Source organism: Pteronotus mesoamericanus, unplaced genomic scaffold, assembly GCF_021234165.1.
Source record: "Pteronotus mesoamericanus isolate MK-2021 breed Mesoamerican mustached bat unplaced genomic scaffold, CSHL_Meso_final contig_164, whole genome shotgun sequence".
NCBI classification, from domain to species: domain Eukaryota; kingdom Metazoa; phylum Chordata; class Mammalia; order Chiroptera; family Mormoopidae; genus Pteronotus; species Pteronotus mesoamericanus.
In genome coordinates, this window is record NW_026555065.1 from 23,104,069 (window position 1) to 23,117,028 (window position 12,960).

The 12,960-nt window shown below is 41.3% G+C and overlaps 1 non-coding gene across 1 annotated transcript; it reads right to left on the reverse strand.

Annotated features, from left to right (window-relative positions):
* Nucleotides 1-3,132: 3,132 nt before the first annotated feature.
* On the reverse strand, nucleotides 3,133-3,258 carry LOC129064525 (small nucleolar RNA SNORA44). The gene has a single exon (XR_008528500.1). It is a non-coding gene; the product is annotated as a small nucleolar RNA SNORA44 (small nucleolar RNA).
* Nucleotides 3,259-12,960: the final 9,702 nt, after the last annotated feature.

Genomic DNA, 12,960 nt, shown 5'->3' on the forward strand with positions numbered 1-12,960 from the left:
TGTAACCCAGGCATGTGCCCTAACTGGGGATTGAATTGGCAACCCTTCAGTTCTCAGGTCTGCACCCAATCCATTGAGCCACACCAGCCAGGCTAAAAAATTTTTTTAAGTATTATAAAAGGTGGCACTATGGCCTTATGAAGTTCATATTCCCCTTCTTCATCCCAATCTGAGTGGATGTTTGTAACTAAAAAAAGGGGGTGCAGTTGTGAATGGGCAGGATCAGGGGGCATAAGCCAGACCTGAGTCATGGAGCTAGACTTGGATTAGAGCAAAGGAACTGCCAGAGGAGCTAAAAGGAAGAGAATCTTTTCTTTCCTCAGTTAGTTAGAGCATCATCCCAGTACACCAGGGTTGCAGGTTGATCCCTAGTCAGGGCACATACAAGAATCAACCAATGGCCCTGACTGGTGTACCTCAGTTTGTTGGGTGTCATCCTGCAGAGAGAAAGGTCACTGGTTCAATTCCCAGTCAGGGCACATGCAAGGGTTGAGGATTTGGTCGCTGGTCAGAGCGCAACCAATCGATGTTTCCCTCTCACATCGATGTTTCTCTCCCTCTTTTTCTCCCTTGCTTCCCCCTCTCTAAAAATAAATAAATAAAATCTTTTTAAAAGATCAACCAATGAATGCATGAATAAGTGGAACAACAAAGTAATGTTTCTCTCCCTTCCTGACCTCCCTCTAAAATTAATCAATAAAATTTTAAAAAATAATTTAAAAGACAAATAGGTATAAGAGTTTTCTCACCAACCAACCGACATTGAGATTAGAAGTATCTGGGATCCCTAAAAGCAAACACGGTCAGGGTATGGGCAAAATGACAACCATCCCAACAGCAGGAACTTCCAGAGAAAATAAGGTGCAAATTGGGTTGAAACAAACTGGTTGAGAAATCTGACTCCCAAGAAATGACTCCAGGAATTTGACTGGAGAAAATAGTGAAGACAAAACAATCCCAGAATCACAAACCTAAGAAAGAACGTAGTCAGGGGTATCCAACCTGAGGCCCATGGGCTGCATGCGTTCCAGGATGGCTACGAATGTGGCCCAACACAAAATCATAAGCTTACTTAAAACATTATGAGATGTTTTTGTGATAACATGTCGCAATATATTTAATGTGTGGCCCAAAACAAGTCTTCTTCCAGAGTGGCCCAGAGATGCCAAAATCACCCCAGATTCTAGAGTCTGTTTGTTTTTTTACAAGACTAGGATCTATTAGGGTAAAGAGGCTATAGTCAGCATATTTCAAACCAGAGCGGTAGCAGAAAGAGTCTAGTAAAGGAAGTTCTCTGGTCCTGGCAACCTTAGCAAAGGACAAAGGAGGCTTCTGGCTTCTGCAGGATCAGAATCCTAAAGCCAATGGAATTCATTTACTGAAGTCCCAGATAAGACATAGCAAACACAGTCCCTAACTCTGGGACACAGAACTCTGCCCAAAGCAATATAGGAATGGCTGGGTTCTGAGCAGGACAGGGGGGTTCTTTAGCATCCCGGAGGAAAACTAGCTGGTAGAACCTGTTCTTCCCAGGATGGGAGGTAACACAGAAGGGAACAGAAGGGAAGAAACTCACAGCTGGGCTCAGTCTTCCTTGAATGCTCTGGGAAAGCTCCGTCCACAGAAAACAGTTAATAACTTGGACATAGTCATAGGATAAGAGTTAGAACAAGCTCTAAATATGAATGAGATCTTTTTTAATTCAGAATTCCCTTTGTATATCTCTACGTATATACTTCTTTCCGCTCATATAACATTTGCTTTAAGACAATGATTCTCCAGGGTATGGAAAGTGGGGAAAAGGCAAAGCAGACCCTTGGGTAGGCATGAAAGATGGGGGCAGTGAGCATTTATAGTTTATAAGATTACCAGCTGACTCTGATATTTCCTTCCCTTTCCTCTTTAAGAACTACTGCTCAAGAAATTATCCAGCCCTAGCTGGGTTGCTCATTTGGTTAGAGTGTTGTCTTGATATGCCAAGGTTGCAGATTTGGTCCCCTGACAGAGCACATACAAGAATCCAATGAATGCATAAGTAAGTGAAATAACAAATCAATGATTTCTTTTCTCTTTCTCTTTCCCTCCCTCTAGAACAATAAATGAAAAGTAATAAAAATTTTAAAAAGTTGCCCAACTGGAAGAAAGAAGGACTGCTGCTTTGTCGGGTTAGTGTGCCTCGTGTTGGCCCACAGAGAGGGAGGGCAAAGGGAATATGATTTAAATCATTGCCATATTGATACAGAGAGATCTGATCAGATCACTGGGGAGAGGCAGGGAGGGGCTGTAGGAGGAGTTTGCTGAGGCAATGGTAAGCAGTCTAGGACGGGATTGGCTGAGGAGATGAATGCCTCCAGAAGACATGGATATAAAAAAAAAGGGCTGGCTCTCTGGCTCATGGGCTGTCTGGCTCCTGGGCTGGCTCTCTCTGGCTCTTGGGCTCTTCTTCCTCAAGGCTGCCTGGATGATCATGCTGCAACTGCCTGTGTTTCCCAACAGATGGTATTTTGGATGGGAAGGAACTCCAGGCACAGCCTAGGATCAGGCTGGCCTGGCAGGGGGTGGCAGGTTTATTCTTTGGGTGAAGAATGGTGAGGCAGAAGCTTGTCATTCCTCCAAAACTGTGTAACTTTTGTATCTTATGTTGTTTTAGCTTATAAACTAATCCTATAGAAATAAGATAACTAAAAACTAATAGTGGGGGGGAAATGACAGGAGAATCCAGGTGTTAGAGTTTAGCCCTAATTGATAGGCCTAAATGACTAATTCTTGTGGAAAGCTGTTATACCAAAATTGTGAAGCTTTTGAATAAAGACTCTTTTCCTTTATCACCAAACCTTTGCCTCTGGAATTTTTCCTAGAGGGTGGCGGCGGACAGCAGGGCCCCAACTTGCTGTTCAGTAACAATATCAATGGTGCAACCAATCTGCAATTAGCCCAAATCTTTGTCTTAATCCTCTCAGGCTATTATAACAGTATCTCAGACTGGGTGGCTTTTAAAGAACACAAATTAATTTCTCACAGTTCTAGAGGCTGGGAGTCCAAGATCAAGATGCCAGCATATTTGGTATCTGGTGAGGGTTCATTTTCTGACTCAGAGATAACCATCTCCTCGCTGTGCTTCACAGGATGGAAGGATTGAGGAAAGACATGTGGCAACTGCAGGAATTATGCTGACCTGAGCTGTCAAAACCTCTCCAGGTTGCTCTCACATTAGTTGGAGATCCCATGGCTACAACCAGAGTCCTTGGACACATGTCGTGGAGTGTCTTTTTTTAATCCTCATCTGAGGATATATTCCTTGGTTTTTAGACAGAGAGAATAAGAAAGGGGGAGAGAGAGAGAAACATCAATGTGTGAGAGAAATATTGATCGGGTGCCTTCCATACACGCCCCTACCAGGGATTAAACCTGCAACCTAGATTGTGTGCCTTGATCCGGAATTGAATCAGCAAACTTTTGGTCTTCAGGATGGTGCCCAACCCACCAAGCCACAGTCAGGGCTGGATTCTCTTTTATATGGGAACTAATCTCATCCGTAAGGGTTCAACCTTCATGACCAAATCACTTCTCAAAGACCTCACCTTCAAATACCATCACACTGGGGATTAGGTTTCAACATATAAATTTTGGAGGCTACAGGCACTTGGTCTATAGCATTCCTCAATCATCCTCAAAATTGCCCTAGCATCATACCCAGGAATTAAATGTTATTTAAGATATGAACCCTGGCTGGTGGGGCTCAGTGGATTGAGCACCCACCCACAAACCAAAGGGTTGCCAGTTTGATTCCTGGTCAAGGCATATGCCTGGGTTGTGGGTCAGGTCCCCGGTTGTGCCTGTGAGAGGCAAACAATCGAGGTATCTCTCACACATCGATATTTCTCACCCTCTCTTTCTCTCTCCCTCCCCCTCTCTCTAAAAAGTAAATACATAAAATCTTAAAAAGCATTAAAAAAAACAGTGAGCCCTGGCTGGGTAGCTCACTTGGTTAGAGTGTAGTCCTAACATGCCAAGGTTACGGTTTTGATCCCCAGTCAAGGCACATACAAGAATCAACCAATGAATGCATAAGTAGGAGAACAACAAATTGATGTCTCTCTCTTTGTCCCCTTTTTTTTCTCTCTTTCTCTAAAACCAATTAAAAAAATAAAAATATATGAGTATCTTACAGGAAGATAGCATGACCCAACTAAATCTTTTCTCCTCCAAAATTAAAAGAATTATAGAAGAAGGTAATAGACTTACCCTTGATTCATTAATTCAGTTAGTCCACAAACATTTATTCAAGACTGTAGTTCTCCATTTCTGCTATAACAAATTACCACAAATTTAATGACTTAAAACAACACACTTTTATTATCATACAATACTATAAATCAAAAGTCCTAAGTGAGTCTCACTAAGCTAAAATGAAGGCATTGGCAGGGTTGTTTTCCTGGAGGCCCCAGGGGCAATCCAAGTCCTGCCATTTTCCAATTTCTAGAAGCTGCTCACATTCCTTGACTCATGGCCCCTCCATCTTCAAATCCGTGTCCATCAATGCCAAGGAGTCCTTCTCACAGTATCTCTGGTTTTCCCTCTTCTGTCTTCTTTCTCACTCATAAGGTCTCTTTTGATTACTTTGGGTCTGCCAGATGACCTAGGATACGTCCTCATATCCAGTTCACTTGATTGGCAACTTAATTCCATCTGCAGCTTTAATTCCCCTTCGCCATGCAACCTAACATACTTACAGGTTCCTGGAGTTAAAAAGCGGACATCTTCAAGGAGCTATTACTCTGTCTAACGCAAATGCTATCACAGTCTGGGTAATATTCCAAAGGCTGCTCCAGAGAGCAGAAGTAGGATCAGTGAGCGGCAGTAAAAAGTGCTTAGTTTGTTATCTTATGTAAATTATAATTCAGCTAAGCTTTAAGAAGTTCATAGCTTGACATTCAAGGTCCTCCATAATCCTAATGTCACTGGAGAGGGACTGGGCCTGAAATGGGTCTGCCTCAGGCTGGCTGGTAGTTTGTGGGTTCTTGACTTCATTCAGGAAAGATTTCACAAGGCAGGTCCAGGGGATTTTTGAGAGTACGCTTATTTTTTTTTTATTAATTTATTTATTTTTTTATTTTTTCAAATACATTTGAGAGAGTACACTTATTAAAGCTGAAGACAGTGAAACAGAGGAAGGACTTGGAGTAGAAGTAACAAGAGAGAGAATAGGCAGTGCTGTGCCTTGGCTCCTTAGAAATGTTCTACAGAAGAAGTGAACCACAGCAGGGCTGCCGTTAGCTCACTGCAAAGTCAGAGAAAAGGGGGCCTTGGAGACAGGTTTGGGGGGTGAGCCCAGGAGGAGCTGCAGCCGCACATTGCTCCCCTGCTTGCAGACCTCAATGGGATACATACATCAGCTTTATGCTGATGTGCCAAAATGAGATTTATTCTTCTGACTTCATCTGTCTTTAGGTGTGGTTGGCACAAATGGCGCTAATTGGATTTCTGTTATCTGTCTCCCAGAGTAGGTTGATTTAAGCTATTTAACCTCTGGTTGAGGAGAAGTGTAAACCATTTACTCTTAAGTGTCCTTGGTTAGAGAAGACAGGATTTTGCAATGCACTAGATGGCTATAAACTGCCTGGCCGTTTATCTGTCTCAGTTTCCCTATTCTACTTGCCCTGACTTACTAACCTGTCTTACTAATAACAGTTATGATTACCACTCTTTAAGAGTTTACTATGACATATATATTACTACTAATTTTTCTCACAAGACTATGAAGCAGATATACTATATTTCCTTTCTACAGATGAAACTAGGGCTCAGATGAAGTGAATTGCCCAGGCTTACACCTCTCGTCAGTGGCAGAGACAAAATCAGAGCTAAGTCACTGTGCACTAACCTCCAGCCTCTTCCTTCAGTACGTCCTCCACACTCCACCACGGCAGCCTGTTCTCCAGTTCCCAAGATGGTGTTCCCAGGCTACCATGCACACTCCCTCCATTACATCTCTAAAGAACCCATTTCAAAGCCACTATTACTGAAAAGCCCTCCTTGTCCCCTCAAGTACAAGGCCTTTTTTCTTATGGGCTCACATAGCTACTAACCACTTCCAGCAGAGCAGTTTTCAATTTGTCTTATGGTGGTGTTACCAGTTACCTTCTTCTTCTTTTTTTAAAATATGTTATTTATTTATTTGTAGAGAGAGAGGGAGGGAGGTAAAAAGAGAGGGAGAGAAACATCAATGTGTGGTTGCCTCTCCTGCACCCCTACTGGGGGCCTGGCCTGTAACCCAGGCATGTGCCCTGACTGGGACTCAAACTGGTGACCCTTTGGTTTGCAGGTCAACACTCAATCCACTGTGCCACACCAGCCAGGGCTTACCTTTTTTCAGTAGATTCTAATCTTTCTGAGAGCGGGAGCCCTTTCTTATTCATTTTTGTATCATTATAGTGTCTGGTCAGTTCGTCGTACATTATGCATTCAACATTGTTTTCCGAAATACTCTGAGGCTAAATGACTCTGTGAATTTACTCTTTAATGCTCCCTCTGCTCTAAATACATAGCAGGGATAGATGAAACATAAACAGAAACCAAAATGATAGTACTGAGCTCAAAACAAAATTATCATTTCTGTGACCCTGAACTAAATAGAAACACAAAGTCATGAGCAAGACTGAAGCCTCAGTTGCTTCAAGGACCCTAGTAAGCTGTAGGGGAAGTGGCTAGGCACTTAGGGGACAAAGAGTACTCCAGTCTAGAATCAGGCTAGGGCTTGAAGCCAGGGCTTGGGGCACTTTCTTCACTAGCTTTTAACAACCCTGAAAGCAAGAGAATCGCCAATTACCAATTCAATGGAAGCCAGGAGGGGATCCTACAGGGTCCAGCTTGCCAGTGAATGCAACAGCACCCAAAGATGCAACAAAGTCTCATAGTGACAGTGCAGATGGGACCCTATAAACTCTCAAAACTACAAACAAAGCTCCCTCTCTGCAATTAGGAAACACTGCTGGAAATGGAATCCCACAGACAAGGACAAATACAAAGCAGGTTCAAATAAAAGTAAGGGAAGGAAGCAGAAGAGTCAATTCTCAGAACTTATTAGGCCATATGTTTTTTAATCACTATGTAAATACAACTAAATAGGAAGCTCTACTCTAGAACTTGATACTCTTGTTTCTCTTCAGATCACATAAATCTTTTGCCTTTTACTCTAGAACTTGAAACTGTATGTTGAAAAGACGTGCCATGTATCTGGGAAAATTGATCCAGAATGACCAATATAGAGACATGGTCTACTGAAACTATTGGACTTGAAAGAAATAGAAACAATATGGCATCGGGGCAGGGGGTGGGTGGAGAAAAGACCCAGGGGAAAATTTTCATATTTTTGTTGCTTAACACTTTATCCAGAAAGCAATGAAAATGTGAACTACAGATTTTATATCTAGACAAAGTGATCTTCAAGTATAAAGGCTATATAAAAACTGTTGGGAATACTGCAAAAACTCAGAGACTACTGTTCTTTCTGAGAAATCAACCAAAGAAAAATATCAAAGTCAGCTCTGGCTGGAGTGGCTTGGTTAGGTGTTGTCTCTCAAACCAGAAGGTCATGGGCTTAATCCCCCATGCCTAGGGGCACATGCCTAGGTTGAAGGTTCAGTCCCAGTCAGAGTGTATGTGGGGATGGGCAGGGGGGTGTTTGGAGGGGGTGAGGAGAGGTAGGTTGAGGAGGTGAGGGGAGGGGAGGGAGTAGTAGCTGATCAATGTTTCTCTCCTTCTCTCCCTCCCTTTCCCCTCTCTCTAAGGTCAATGAGCATGTCCTCGGGTGAAGATAATAAACAAATAAATAAAAAGAAAACAAAAATATCCAAGTCAAATCATCAAATATGGAGATAAGTTGAGTTTTTAAAGCTTGGTGGTAGAGAGCTTTCTATTTGTATTGCAACTTTTCTGATCATTAGAAGTATTTTCTAATTTACAGCATACATTTGTGGTTAAGAGCATGGACTCTGAAACCAAAGGGCTTTGTCACTTATGAGTGGGTAACATTAGGAAAGTTACTTAACTTTTCTGTGCCTCATTGGAAAAAGTGGGATAATAGTCTCTACCCTACACTATTGTTAAGTACATTAATTATATTAACATTTCTAAACCTCTTTTCTTTTTTGAGAGCATAATGTATTAATGCTGGGGACAATGAAACAAAAGACGGCTTAGAACAGAAGAAGCAACAGGAGAGAGACTAGGCTCACTGGAAAGTCAAAGAAAAAAGGGCCTTGGAGACAGATTCTGGGGTTAGCCCAGGACTAGCTGCTGCTGCCCATTGCTCCCCTGGTTGCAATTCTCATGGGAACCCTTAGGGTTTAGCATAGTGCTGTTTTAAAAACAAAGCAAATGGTTGTGTTTGTTAAATAAGTTAAATATTTTCAAATTTAAGGATTAAAAATAACTAAGTTTACAAAAATATAAGAAAGAATACTGGTACATAGTATATGCCTGAATAGAGTGTTACAACAATGATTATAGTATCAAATAGTTTCCAGGTATCCAAAAAGGGCCCATGGCCCAGGCCAGGTAGCTCAGTTGGTTAGAGCATCGGCCCCATACACCACGGCACCAAGGTTGTGGGTTTGATCCCCAATGAGGGCATACAAGAATCAACCAATGAATGCATAGATAAGTGGAACAACAAATCAATGATTTCTCTGTCTCCCCCGACCCCGCCTCTCTGTCTAAAAAAATCAATGTTTAAACATCATTAAATTAAAATCAATAAATGAAAACTTTTAGCCCTGGCTGGGATGGCTCAGTAGACTGAGTGCCGGCCTGTGAACTGAAAGGTTGCCAATTCAATACCCAGTCAGGGCATACGCCTGGATTGCAGGCCAGGTCCCCAGCTAGGGGTATGCAAGATGCAACTGATTGATGTATCTCTCACACATCAATGTTTCTCTACCTGTCTTTCTCCCTCCTTTCCCCTCTCTCTAAAACTAACTTTTTTTGAAATCTCAAAAAAAAATTTTTTTTAATGCATTACTTAAAAAAATAATGTAAACATAAGAAATGTCCAAACCTGCCCTGGCTGGTGTGGTTCAGTGGATTGAGTGCTGGCCTGTGAACCAAAGGCTCACTGGTTCAATTCCCAGTCTAGGGCAATTTCCTGGGTTGTGGGTCAGGTCCCCAGTAGGGGGCATATGGGAGGCAAGCATTCACTGATGTTTCTATCCCTCTCTTTCTCCCTCCCATCCCCTCTCTAAAAATAAATAAATAAAATCTTTTTTAAAAAAAGAAATGTCCAAAGCTATAAGAATTTTTATGAGTTTATTTGAGCCAAACTGACAACTATTGCCTGGGAGCAAAACCTCAATGGGTTGAGAAAATGCTCTAGAGAAATCTTTCGCCAATAGCCAAATATAAGTTTAAAAATAAATGAGGGTTCATGACCTAGCTGGTGTGGCTCAGTGGATTGAGCGCTAACCTGCAAACCAAATGGTCACCAGTTCAATTCCCAGTGTAGGACCCATGCCTGGGTTACAGGCCAGGTCCCCAGCAGGGGGCGCATGAAATGCAACCACACATTGATGCTTTTCACCTTTTATTTCTCCCTCTCTTCCTCTCTCTAAAAATAAATAAATAAAACCTTTAAAAAAATAAAAATTAATTAGGATCCAAGTAAATAAGGTCTTTCAGTTACATCACCATGGAAGTTTTCACATATCCAGCTCAGTAACATTCTTATTTATCTTTTAAAGATCAATCTGTAAACCAAAGTAAATCAGCATTATCAAGGAGTTTCCTATAAACCATTCTTAGGAACAAGAAGATGGTCAGGTCAATTTGATTTTAATAAGACATATAGAGGCTGGCCCATTAATAAAAATTCAGAATCAGTCAAACTCATGAATCCTCTAAGCTGCTTTCTTGTTGGAAGAGGAAAAACAGGATTTCTCTTAATCTTTCAGGGTTACCTAGTAGCTCATCTTTAGATACCATATAACCAAAATATTTTACCTGGGGGATTAACAGAATCAGAACTTGCCCTTTTGGGAGCCTGGTAATTTCCTAGAGCACTCACATATTGGATTAGAATGGAATCTCTAGGAAATTTAAAATCATTAAATCAGCTTTGAGTATCTAATAGGTAGAACGCTTCATGTATACCTGGGGCATTACTGTTCAAATGAACTTGTAATCTTCCCAGGTGAAAGCAAAGAGGTATACAGATAGATGATGATGATGATGATGATGATGATGATGATTTTGTTTTTTGTTTTTATTTAGCAATTTTTAGAGAAAGAGGAAGGGAGGGAGGAAGAGGAGAGAAACATCAATGTGTGCTTTCCTCTCATGCGCCCCCACTGGGGACCTGGCCCACACCCCAGGCAAGTGCCCTGATGGGGAATTGAACTGCGGACTCTTTGGTTTGCAGGCCAGCACTCAATCCACTGAGCCATACCAACCAGGGCAATTACTACTACTACTACTACTACTACTACTACTATTATTATTATTATTATTATTATTATTATTATTATTATTATTATTATTATTATTATTATTTTGGCAAAGCTTTCCGTGTAACTTTGAGCATCTCAAGTAGGACTAGTTTTAAACTCTTATTAGGAGAGAGAATAAATCCTTGAAGTATTCCAGGGCTCACCGGAACAACCCAAAGTCATTTCTCAGTTTAAAAAAAAAAGTCTCTTAAGCCCTGGTTGGTGTGGTTTGGTGGATTGAGTGCCAGCCTAAGAACTGAAAGGTCACCAGTTCGATTCTCCGTCAAGGCACACACCTGGGTTGCAGGGCAGGTCCCCAGTTAGGGGCATGGGATCCCTCACACACTGATGTTTCTCTCCTCTTTCTTCTTCCCTTTCCTTCTCTCTGGAAATAAATAAATAAAATCCTTTTATTAAAAAAAAGTCTCTTCAAATGTAAACTTTGGGAAGGTTTGTCAAACAAACTTAACCAAACGACCATAACATAAACTTCTTTTGTAAATCTGGGTAAAATAAACACATTTTATGGTAGTAACTTTAAAAGACATAAAACTTGCCCTGGCTGGCGTGGCTCAGCGGATTGAGCAGTGGCCTGCAAAGAAAAAGGTTGCCAGTTTGATTCCAAGTCAGGGCACATGCCTGGGTTGCCGGGGCCAGGTCTCTGGTGGTTGGCATGCAACAGGCAACTAACTGTTCAATGTATCTCTCACACACTGATGTTTCTCTCCTTCTTTTTCTCCCTCCCTTCCCCTCTCTCTAAAAGTAAATAAATAAAATCTTTTAAAAATATAAAAATAAAAGACGTCAAACTTAAACCAGTTTTAATATCAAATATCTTGACCAGACCACAAGATCCTGCTTAATCTCTATAAGTATTTAATCCCTTTAGGCTAATAAAGCAGTATACCCTAGTATTGCCATCTGGAGGCAGAAAATGCACCACACATTTAACACAAAGAGGAACACATTGCAAAGACCATACACATAATCTGAATTACTAACTTCGGTTGAAAAGATGCAAGATTTTTCTCACTTGCTTTTGATAACTTTTGAGAAGACTGAAAAAGGAAGGGAAGGTCCTAAATACCAAGCAGGAAGACCTGTTGAGAATCTCAAGGACTGTGAATGAATGATGGAAATAAAGGAAATCTCAGTCAAAGGAATTGAGTATGGCTGGGGATTTCTCTTTACAAACTTAAAACTTTCACGAAGTTCTATAAACTTCACAACCTTTTACAAACCTTTGTACAACTTTTATATTTTTACAAACCTTCTTACCCATTCAGAAATGAATCCTTAGAACAACTCACTTTCCTCCTTTTCCCTCAGAAGTATTTCCATCTCATGCTTTCTGTTACCAGAACCATACAAATATTTTCCAACTTCTTTGAATTTAACTTTTAGAAACCTCAATTTCCAATAACCAAAAGTAAGCAGCCAATATTCCCTAGATGGACTTTTTTTAAAAAAAAAGATCTTACTCATTTTTAGAGAGAGGAGGGGAGGGAGAAAGAGAGGGGAAGAAACATTGATAGGTTGCCTCTCACACACCCCCAACCGCCCCCAACCAGGGACTTGGCAGGCAACCCAGGCCTGGCCAGGAATGGTTCCTCTATGGGCAAATACACTCGTGTTCAAGAAACACACCTCCAACAAAGACATTTATTAACAAATCGTTCATTACAGCTCTCGTCTAGCAATTGGTGTTTCAGTATTTTATGTTATTTTAAAATTTCTGGATATTAAATAACTTTTACCAAATTTAACAGTAGCTAAATTAAATCGGTTTGCTCAGAAACGGCTAAGGTTTTTCAACCCATTTGATAAGATTTACCTTCCAAAAAATTCGCATTTTAAAAGATGGTCCAAATAAGAGTTCTTGGAGCCCTGGCTGGTATGGCTCAGTAGATTGAGTGCCAGTCTGCAAACTGAGAAGTCGCCAGTTCGATTCTCTGTCAGGTCACATGCCAGGGTTGTGGTCTGGGTCCCCAGTTTGGGGTGTATGGAAGGGAACTGTCAATGTATCAATGTATTGCTCACATGTTGATGTTTCTCCGTCTCTTTCTCCCTCCCTTCCCCTCTCTCTAAAAAAAAAAGTTAATAAAATTTAAAAGGAAAAAAAGAGTTCTTAAAAATCAGGTATTTGCATTTCAAAGAAAGACTGGTTTCAGAATTGTTGAGAGGGGGAAGGAGGTGTTGGCACTTACTAGCTTCAGAAGCCTTTTTTGTTGTTGTTTTTACAATTTTATTTATTTATTTTTAGAGAGGGAAATGGAGGGAGAAAGAGAGGGAGAGAAACATCAATGTGTGGTTGTCTCTTGCACACCACTCTCCCCACTGGGGACCTGGCCTGCAACCTGGGCATGTGCCCTGCCTGGGAATTGAACCAGTGACCCCTTGGTTCACAGGCCAGAGCTCAGTCCACTGAGCCACACCAGCCAAGGCCAGAAGCCTTCTTTGGCTAAGAGGCAGTCTCTAA